Consider the following 11,071-nt stretch of genomic DNA (forward strand, 5'->3'; position numbering starts at 1 on the left):
AAGAAAATGAAGTCAGGAGTGATGGAGATAGAATTCAGTAATGAGTGTATTGAACTTGTTATGATAAGCACTGAATGTTGTATGTAAGTGATGAACCATTGGATTCTATTCTTGAAACTAATATTGCACTATATGTTAACTAGAGTTTAAATAAAAATTTGGAAAAAAAAGGAGTGTATTGAGAAGTAGGTATGTGGTGAAGACGGAATAGCGTGCCTAGTTATTTCAGGAAGTTTGACTGTAAAGGGAAAGAAACAAAGGATAATAATTGGGGAAAGAGAATTTTGTTTTTTTGTTCTCATTAATTTTTTTCATAAGTGTGTGATTTTTAGGTTCTAAAAGGTTGATCCACTTAAATGCTGATTGGAAGTATTAGGTAAGCAACAAGAGATAAAGATACAGGAAATGAATTTTCTCCAGTTCTGAAAAGAGATTGGGATGTAACTCAAAGCACAAGTGGAACAATTGGTCAGAAACAAAATTCTTGGTTTCTAGGCCAAGATTTGCCCCAACTTTTAATCAGAAAAGGGATAAATTCACTTTGATAGTGAATGTACATTTCTACTCTTTTCCCTCACTTTCCATAGACATGGCCAGAATGGTTTTTTTTTCTGAGCCACTTCATCTATTATTCCTTAGAGGCTCTTGTAAATGAACCAAAAAGTTAAATAGAATGTGGATAAATATGGGGGAAAATTGTGTTTTTGGTGAGTTAATAGTTCTGCTTGAATAGAGACTCGATATTAAGGAAGAAATTCAAAGAAGTGATAATTACTTGAGGAACAGTTCCAAGTTAGTCCTACTTACACAGTCCTTATTTTAGGCAAAAAATAATATAAGCAGTAGGAAGTGGGAGACTAGTTAGATCTTTACCTTTAAAGTTTAGATTATTTAAACCAGTTCTGAGTATCACTAAATTTCTCTATCAAAACAGTGAATAGGTGGTTTTAAAAAGTGTTAACAAAAGAAGAGCTTTCACTTTCAGTGATGATTCAATCACTTATTCACTCCCAGGTATACGCAGGACAGAAAAGTTCCCTGCTCTCTATTAGTACTTCATTGTTATTTATATTGTCATTAAAGGACATAAATGGCATTTTAACCACAATCAAACCACTTTTAGTATTGATTTTTTAAAAGATGTATTTATTTTTAAAGAGAGAGAGAGTGGGGGGGGGGGCAGGGGCAGAGGGAGAGAGAGAGAGAAACTTAAGCAAACACCATGCTGAGCACAGAGCCTGATGGGAGCTTGAGCTCATGGCTCTGAGATCAGGACCTGAGCTGAAACCAAGAGTTGGACACTCAGCTGACTGCCACCCAGGTGCTCTTAGTATTGATTTATGATACATATAACTAATTTTGTGATCTCAACAAGCCACACTATTCCTCTGAACTTTAGATTCCTCTCTACTAAAATAATGTATACAGTGATTTTAAAGGTTCCTTTGGCATTATAAAATTTCGTTTCTGAATATTTCTACAGGAAAAATGACATACCTATAAGACTCAATGAAGAAATCCTCCTCTCTAGGAACGGTTCCTTATTGATAGGAGGCGATAGGATTGGACCTTAGCTACACCAAACCAACAGAAGAAGGTTACTTCCCAGACACTCCATGAATACATTCAGAGTTCAGAAATGAATTAAGCCAAGAGGAAGGATTAACAAACTTCCAAATTAACCACCAAAAGCAGATTCATAAAGCAAAGGTATAAAGAGCCAAGGCAGAAAAGAGTTCAAAGTAATAGGCAAGAACAGTAGGACAGTAGAGGTGAATAGACTCAGGGCAATTATCTGGAAGAAAATTTTTGCTTTTGCTTATATTTTATGTGTTTATTGAGGCGTTGTGTTTGGAGGGATTCCAGCATTTAAAAGGTAGACCTTTGTAAAGTTCACGTTCTAAAATATACACTGTTGTGGGCTGTTCAAGAGTATAATATTTAATAACTAAAGTGAAACAATGCTATCTGTATCAGTGCAGAATCTCTTTTGGAGATAAATAGCAGACAACCAATTCAAACTGACTTTAAAAGTGAAATTATTGGTTTAATTAACTGAAAGCTCAGGATTAAGACTAGTTTTAGATAAGTCATAAATTAGTAAATGTTATTCTGGTCTCACAAAACTATTAAAGAATTCATACAGTTTATTAAAGAAAATCTCTGAAAATTAAAATATATTATATAGAAATACAGAATGCAAAATATATTCTTATACAATGTTAAACTGAAGCATCGATAGTGAAGATCTCTGTCTCACTCCTGATAGTGAGGACAGTTTTTAATAGTCCCACCATTTAGTATTATGGTTTTTGAAGATTTTTTTTCTTGTAGATCCTTTGTATTTATTAAATACACATTTTCATACTAATGGCAAATTTTTGTAAGTTTTTTCCTTCTTTAAACTTTGAATAGATGTTGACTTTTATCCAGTGTTTTTTCTGTGTAGAGTGATTTTTATTGTTGTTGTTGTGTTCATTTGTTAATCATTTTGGGTCTTTTTAGCCCTTGTCACTTTCTCTAATCTGATAGTTGTGCAAGGAATGAGTAATCCCCCAAAGCAAATCAGGCTCCTGTCAATGAAAGAGGGGAAATGGAGACCAATGTCAAAACAACCATTATTTTTTACATGATGACAAATGGCTGTGCCCACTCCTCTCCCAAACCAGCTCAGGGTTCCTTAGCATGTCTTAGATATGCCTCAATGCACAAAGAATCACCTTCCTCCTTACCTCAACTGATGTCCCATGGTGCCCTCTGGACCCAAGAATAGTAAAGGAAGTTTATCCACAGAATGGCCAAATAGGTAAGAGGGCAGGGACTTGAAGCACTGGTAAAATGAGGCTTCTACACTCAGTATTTCAGGGCAATTGCTGGCCTCGGCTATAAAGCATATATAAGAGAGTATTTATTCTTGCCCATGGGGCGACCTGTCCAGGTGAATTATCTTATAGTCCATAGAGTTGGAGTCTGCTTTCTCTTTACTGCTGTCAAGGTGCTCATCTCAGTGGTTCTTTCTTCTGACCTGGTTCCTGGACCTAGAACTTTTAGACCTAGGGTGTCATTTGTGGCAATATTCGCAAGGGTGGGCTCCACATTTCTGAGCTTCAAATTTTATCATTAATCTCCATGCCTTCCTCCAAGTCCATCTCCATGGAAGCCTTCCTTATTCAAACAGAAACTTCAAACCACAACTACTCTTATGCCATCAGAAAACCAAGAAAGAACGGATTGAAATCCTTTCCGCCCAATGCTTTTTCTCAAAGGGAAGCTACATTATTCTATCCAAATTAAAGGATTCAGAACTAAATACAAATTTAATCTTGACTAGGAATGCTATTGCCTATGCCCAAATGAGAAGAATAAATTCTAGATGATGATTTTTGGGGCTGACATGATAGTGTGTAACATATGTACACTCTTTTTTAGCTAGTAGTGTCAACTCACTAGGAAAATGTCAGAGTGAAAACTTCGGCAATTAAGAGTTGACTTGGATGATAGGCATGATGATAGAGTTGTTTTGTGGTTTTGAAATGAAATATTTACAGAGTACTGGTTCTGCTTCAGGGACACAGTAAATTATTAAGTTATTATAACTATGATACATGTGATGTTGGTGAGGAAGTAATGCCAAAATAGACTAAGTTCCTTGACTGACCCATAAAAGCTTATTTGATCTGTTAAGGAACTGATAGTGTTATTACAAATGTACAAAGCAGAATTTAGGCCATCTCTGTTTCTCTATCCTTTGGAATTTTTAAAAATAAATTTCTCTACTGGAAATCTTCTTTGCCTTATGGTATAAATAGCTGATTTGATAATTTGCAAGTTATCATGAAAGCACAAGTGCGTAAAATGTAGGGAAAGTGAGCAGTGGAAGTGATTTCATTTGCTGAGTAGAAGACTTTAATTGTGAGTTCTTCTGACCTTCTGATTCCTGAACCTGGAAGTTTAGACCATGCCTCTTCTTTCCTTCTAAGTCCTCCTTTACTGACATATACTTTACCTGCACTCTAAGTTTACACTCTTCTAATTCCTCAGGGCTATAGGAAAGATCAACTGGAAATAAAGAATTTGAGGTATAGAAAAGGGGAAAATACTGTATCTGGAGAGGCTAATGTGACTTCCAGGTTTGAACAAGAAGAATGTGAAATTGTGTATGCCATTCCAAGGTCCAATACATCTACCACCCTGAAAAGAATCTTTTTCTAAGAATAAAGGATGAGGCTGAGGGAAATAATATTTTTTAAATACTTGCTGTTTGTCAGGCACCCACTAGGATCATTTACAAGTGTTGTTTCATGTAATTCTCTGGTTAAATACTATAATTTTATATCACCATTTAATTTTATAACAGCTTAGTGTTCTCCTGGAACATACTAATTTACACAGCAAGCCCATGAGGATGGCGCTGTTCATACCTTATTTTAATGATAAACCTAGAGTCAGTTATTGAGATTAATTTTCAGTGACTTTGGATGCCTATGCTAATCTAGTCTCAGCTTCTTCCTTTTACAAGGGGACCAACCTTTACGGAGCAATAATGAGTAACTTAGGGGGTGCAGGTGAAGCATTTATTGGTATAGTGCCTGCAAAAAGTACTCACTCAAAAAAAATTTACTGTGATTTTTCATTGAGAGTAAATGGTTTGCTCAATACCACAAAGCCAGAATATTGTAGAATTTAAACTCAAAGCAATTCTTCCAATTCCAAGCACTTTTTATTACACTCTGCCTCTTGAATGAAAAGACCAGCATCGATAAGAATTCCATTGCCCTGCTCTCCTGAGTATGCACATAGATGTACACATGCACACATCACTACCTGCTACTTCTCTCCGGTGCTGTCATGCTTTCCTTCCTATTATTTTTATGCAATCATTTAGCTACCTTTGCAGTAGACAGTATAACAGCCTACTAAAGACATTTGCATCCTAATCCTTGGAACTTGTGAATATGTTACCTTACAGGGTAAAAGGGACTTTGCAGATATGAATAAGGATTTCTGAGATGGGAAGATTATCTTGTATTAACCAGAGAGTGCCCCGTATAGGCATAAGAGTCCTTGTAAGAGAGAAGTAGGAGTATCAGACTCAGAGAAGCAGAAGTTGGAGTGATGGGACCATGAGCTGTGGAGTGCATGTAGCCTCCAGACCTTGGTAAAAAAGTAAGGAAGAAGATTCTTCCCTAGAGTTTCCAGGAAGAACACAGCTTTGCTGACACCTTGAGTTTAACCCAGTAAAACTGTTTTATGGACTTCTGAACTCCAGATCTGAAAAATAATAAATTAAATTTGTGGTAATTTGTTACGGCAGCAATAGGAAACTAATACACCTTCCTTCTTTATATTCTTTTTTACCATACTCCTCTCTGCTAATCCACTCAAATACCTTGACATTAAGAATAAGGTAATTATTAATATTTGAAATAACAGCAAACATTTATTTTTCATTTTTTGCTTCTGTCATCCCATTGAATGTTCATGTGGCAGTGGCATGGTATCAGTAGCCTGGGTATCTCTAAAGTCTTTGACATTCTGGAATTACCCTTTCTTTTAATATTTGAAATAGATTGGCTATGGAATATAATCCTGGTAATTTGAAAAATACAGAATTCAATATTCTTGTGGGTTATCAGGAATTACATTTATTTAATTATCTTTTGTATTAAATGCTTGTTTTTTTTCATGAATTATTTATTTCCTCTCTAAAGTCTTGCTCCCTGAGTAGAATGGTGGGTGTCAGAGGCTAAGGGATGGAGGAAATGGGGAGATTGTTGATCAAAGGGTGCAAACATATAGTTACAAGATGAATAAGTTCTGAGGATCTGATGTATAGCATGGTGATGGTAGTTGACAAAACTTTTTTTTTTTAAGATTTTATTTATTTATTCATGAGAGACAGAGAGAGGCAGAGACACAGGCAGGGAGAAGCAGGCTCCATGCAGGGAGCCCAATGTGTGACTTGATCCCAGGGCCTGGGATCATGCTCTGAGCCAAAGTCAGACGCTCAACCACTGAGCCACCCAAGCATCCCACAAAACTTTTTTAGATACTTAAAGTGCTAGAATGTTAAATGTTCTCTTAAAGTGCTGGAATGTTAATGTTCTCACCAACACAAAAATGTGAGGGGATAGGTGTATTAACTAACCTTATTGTGGTAATCCTTTTACAACATATACATGTATCAAATCACCTGGTTGTACCTTTAAATAATTATATCTCAATAACATGAGAAAATTTCACTCCCAAGGGCTACAATTCTTTTCTCTCTGTGCTATGTCAAAATAAATGTGAGACAACTCCTTTTGTCCCTAGTCACTATCTATTTAGTTTATCTAGAAAGTAAATTAGCAATAACATAAAGTATTGTACATAACAGAACTTCTACAAAGGTTGGAGTAAGCAGAGTGGGTTGACATTATAAGCTAGCAATGTATTAAATATTTAATAGTAGATTGCTGTTTGGAAAATGTCTTTTCTTGTTTCCAACTTTGGGAATTTCTTACTGGTCTCTACTTGCCCCCCTCATGTTAATGGACTCTCTGTTTCTTCCTAGATTCCCTCCTCTTTTACAGACTCTGCCACTGTCTATTAAACAATTATTTTTTTTTCTCATCTAGAATTGGTCAAAGCTCTCTTATATCTAGTTCCAGGGAAAATAGTTTGCTTCCAAACTCCCCGAGCAAAGAGAGGATCAGTTTGAAGGAGTATCTCAAAAGCCAGAGTTGGGGAAGGGTTTTCTAGGGCTTTGGGGGTTGGGGTATTAGTTACTGGATGATGTTAGGGCAGAAGTTAGGAAGAAAGATCTTATAAACGAAGATTTGCTGGAATAGCCAGTGATCTTATTTTTGGAACATGTGTAACTGGTGTTACTCTTATCAGTTCGATTTTGATTGTTCTTATACCGGAATACGAGAATTTGAAGTAGCTGTTCTTAAATTTAAGCTTTTCACTCTCTACTGCAAACTATTTTCACGGTCTATTTTGTACATCCAAAAAACTCTTTTAGGAACTTTCTTTTTTAAAATTTTTTTAAAATATTTATTTATTTATTCATGAGACAGAGAGAGAGGCAGGGACACAGGCAGAGGGAGAAGCAGGCTCCATGCAGGGAGCCCGACGTGGGACTCGATCCCGGGACTCCAGGATCACACCCTGGGCCAAAGGCAGGCACCAAACCACTGAGCTACCCAGGGATCCCATAGGAACTTTCTAAAACAAAGAGCACTTCTCTTTGTTTTTCTACACTTTGTTGGTATAAAGCATTCCCAGAAGCATTAAAATTAAAGCTTTTTCTAAAGTAAATTCTTTGAAATGGTGTCATTCTCTCAGGCTTTGTTAGGCACAAAAAAATATGCCACCCGATTGGAAGGCAGAATCAAGAGTAAGTTTCTTTAGTTTAAAATCACATATTTTCCTCCCTGTGATAGTATAAAGTTGTTTTTATTATCTTTTTCATTCTCAACTTTAAGGGAAGGAAACTGATGTTTGTAAATGGTAAGTAACTCGCCTAAGGTGTGATATAGAGGTGTGATATCTCTGTGCTATCAAGACTTCCTATGAGAAAGCACACAATATGTGACACTCTTGCACACTCTTATTCCCTCAAGCTCTGGGCTTTATAACCTTTTTTTAGTAGATAAAACACACTATGGATTTATGGATTTAGTTCATGTCTTTGTCAGAGCAAAAGAGCAATTAATAATACTTCTGAAGTGTGAAAGCTTTCAGTATAAAAATACTGCCTGGAATGAATTATTTTATTTTGGAGGAAAGCAGAAGTTGTCTGTTTGCCATATTTCTCACAAGAAATCTTAAGAACTTTTCTCTGTTCACCCACTCTCCTCATCTTCCCTATCACCCAGGATCTGTCTGTCTGTGCTGCAGCCCAGTGCTTGAGACAGAAACATGTTTGGGATCAATACTTTCTCTTTCTGTTGGACCAGCCTCTGTGTCTATAAAGTCGGCTGCAACATGGCCAACTCCTTTATTGAATGTTTATATTGTGATTGGCACTGTACTAGAATGTGGCTTCTTAACATGTGTGCCTGCCCCATCTGAATGGATGTGTAAGTCTATATAATACATTATGAAACAGAATGATCTAGCTTATCAGGAACACACCTGGAATACAAAAAAAAAATGTTTTAGAATATTGTATTCTTCCAACAAGATTTCCTTTAGACCTACTTGGTGCTAAGATAAATATCCATATATCCATGATGGAGGAGGGAGACTGACTTTCATACCTGATATAGGGAGCTAATATTATTTCTTTCTGTTACAGGAGGAAAACAGGAGTCTTTTGTATGGGGGGCCTCTTCCTAATATTGATCACTTTTCATAGTATCACAGCTGAATAGAGTTAAGGATAGTAGTGAAGGGTACATAGCACAGGGATCTTGTTCTGTTATACTAATACAGTCACATTTACTAGATACGAAACTCTGTGAGATAGATATTTTAAATAATCGTCTTAAAATGAGGACCTTGTTCCAATTTGACAATTAGTTTGTCAGAGGTAGTAGAACTAGAAATTAAATTTGGAGTTGCATCCAGTTAGGTTAAGTGAACTGTCCAAAGTTGGTATGCTTGGATTGACTTTGGAATCAACTTAGTTCAGTGTAAATCCAAACACTAGGCTTATGTCCATTATACTCTACCACCCCTTCTATGTATTTTAAGACAAGTTACCACATGGTTGGTTTCTTTAATATTTACCACTGTGCTTATTGGAATCCAAGTGTTTTAGAGTTTCTCTTTCCTATAATGTTTAGTAATGACTCATATTAACCTAGTAATTATGTGAAAGCATGAGCATCAGAAGACCAAAATTAATGGAAGTTATTTTGTTCAGATAAATTCATGTTTGTCTCCTCATTTTCTTTTAGTTCTAACTACTTTCTTACATGCTAATTTTCCTGGGTTGCAATGCCCTATATTATCTGTTATCATACTATCATGCTTCCAATTTCTCTTGAAATTCACACATGTCCAATTTTTTTTGAATAAAATGAGAGTTGTACAGTGGTCAGATTTATACACCAGAGAAAGGGGGAAAAGTGCTCTGTTTTCATTGATTACATAAATCAGTTTCTGGTACATAGCAGATAATCAAAGGCTTATTGAAACTTAAAATGAATCATTATTTAAATCAACATGTAAAATGGATCATTTTTTTTTTAATCTGTTAATTTTCAAGATTGAAAGACTGCTGACTTTGGTCATGTTTAAAGGTGGCTTTTCTTGTTTGAAAACTCAGGAAGGTAATATTGTTTCTGAAGTTAAAATTTAGTTACTCATGAAGTGGAATTTACCATGTAAATTATGTAGGTCGTGTAAACATTGTTTCTGGCTTTCAGAAAATATTGAGGACTTCACCATTTCCAATTGGAAAATAAAGCCAAGTAAATGGAAGTCAGAAGAGAGGATTATAAAAAACACAGTGTTCTCTTCAGTTGGCTTCTCCCTCTGTTTACTCATTATAGCCATTATATGTATAGAACAATTAAAGCAGGGAAAATTGTCATCAGGAAACCTCCAAGACAATTCTTGTAACTGCTCATTGAATGTGGGAGATGCAATTATTACCTCATTATCTAAGAGACAAGACAACCTGAAGTTTACATATACTTAGAAAAAGATGGTTTACTTTATTTAGTAAATAAGGAATTAATTATTATTTTCTAGTAGTAAATATGTACATATGTCACTAGCAAGTTAACTAGCATTTTCTGCTTACCTGCATTAAACAGTCAAGGCAATAGCATAACCCTGTTTCCTTAGTCCCATCTTTCTTCATTTTAGGGGAGTAATGTATTAAAGCAAAGATGATAGGACCCTGTCCCTGGAGAATCTGACTCAGTAAATCTGAGTTTCTACACTTTTCTACATGGTATTTTATTTTATGAAAAGAAAAAAAAAAAAGCTCACTAGAGGGTAATCGGATACAAGAAAACTTAGGACCCTATTCACTGAACCAGTGGTTGGCCAACTTTTAAGAGAGGTGTGTTATGGTTTTAGCCTGAGGATGGTTTATTTATTTATTCATCCACTTGAGGAAGAAGAGACAACCACACTGGGTCTTGACAGAAAGTAAAAAATATGTGACTATCAATACTTCTAATGACAGGTGCTGTCACAAGAAGTATAAAGGAAACTGTGTAGATGGTACCATATATTATCCCCTCCACGATCACCATGCTGTCTTTGGGATATACATCATAGGACCTTGATTACTGCATTGAAACTTAACATATAAGTGGAACTGTGGGAGACTATGTTGAGAAGTTTACGGGGAACCATGGTTTCAATTTAATGTATTTTTTTTAAAGAAAATAACATGCTACATAACAGTGATGAAAAGTTTAGTGGGGAATGGGGTTAGTTTTGGGAACCTAGCTCTTGATATCTCTTAATTTGGAATGCCCTTCCAGGCCTGTCGAGGTGAAATAATGCTCGAACAAAAGGATTGGATAGTTTATTTTCATTTAAAGTCAACGCATGTCCTAATGATATTTGAATCATTCCACAAAGTCTATTCACAGTAACCCATTATTTGATAAATTCATAAATGTAAGAATGAATGAACAAAATGTACTATATTTTTGTCTTTCTCTTTGATTTACTTTCTCTGTAATTTTCTCTATATTATTCCAATATGTCCATATGGGTAAAGCAAGCAGTGATTTAAAAACACGCCATGTCATTTTGAGCCTGACTTCCTTAAAAATAATAACTGAGATTTTAGTTTTAATACAAATAAATAAACCATCCTTAGGATACACTGACATACTTTTCTTAAAAGGTGGCCAACCTTTTAAGTGAATAGTAAATTCACTCATTCTGATTACCCTCTAGGTGAGCATTTTTTGTTTCTTGTTATGAAGTAAAATACACATGTAGAAAAGTGTGCATGTTAGTAATGTACAGCTCAATGAGTTCAGTAAGCAATTTTAAGACCTGTATGAATTCTCTAGTAGCTACTAAGTTTACACTTACCTTTTTGAAAGATCGGCAGATTGCCATTTCTTTTGCATTTATAATAAACCTTCAACATGTAATATTATTA

This window comes from Canis lupus, chromosome 29, assembly GCF_011100685.1.
Source record: "Canis lupus familiaris isolate Mischka breed German Shepherd chromosome 29, alternate assembly UU_Cfam_GSD_1.0, whole genome shotgun sequence".
NCBI lineage: Eukaryota > Metazoa > Chordata > Mammalia > Carnivora > Canidae > Canis > Canis lupus.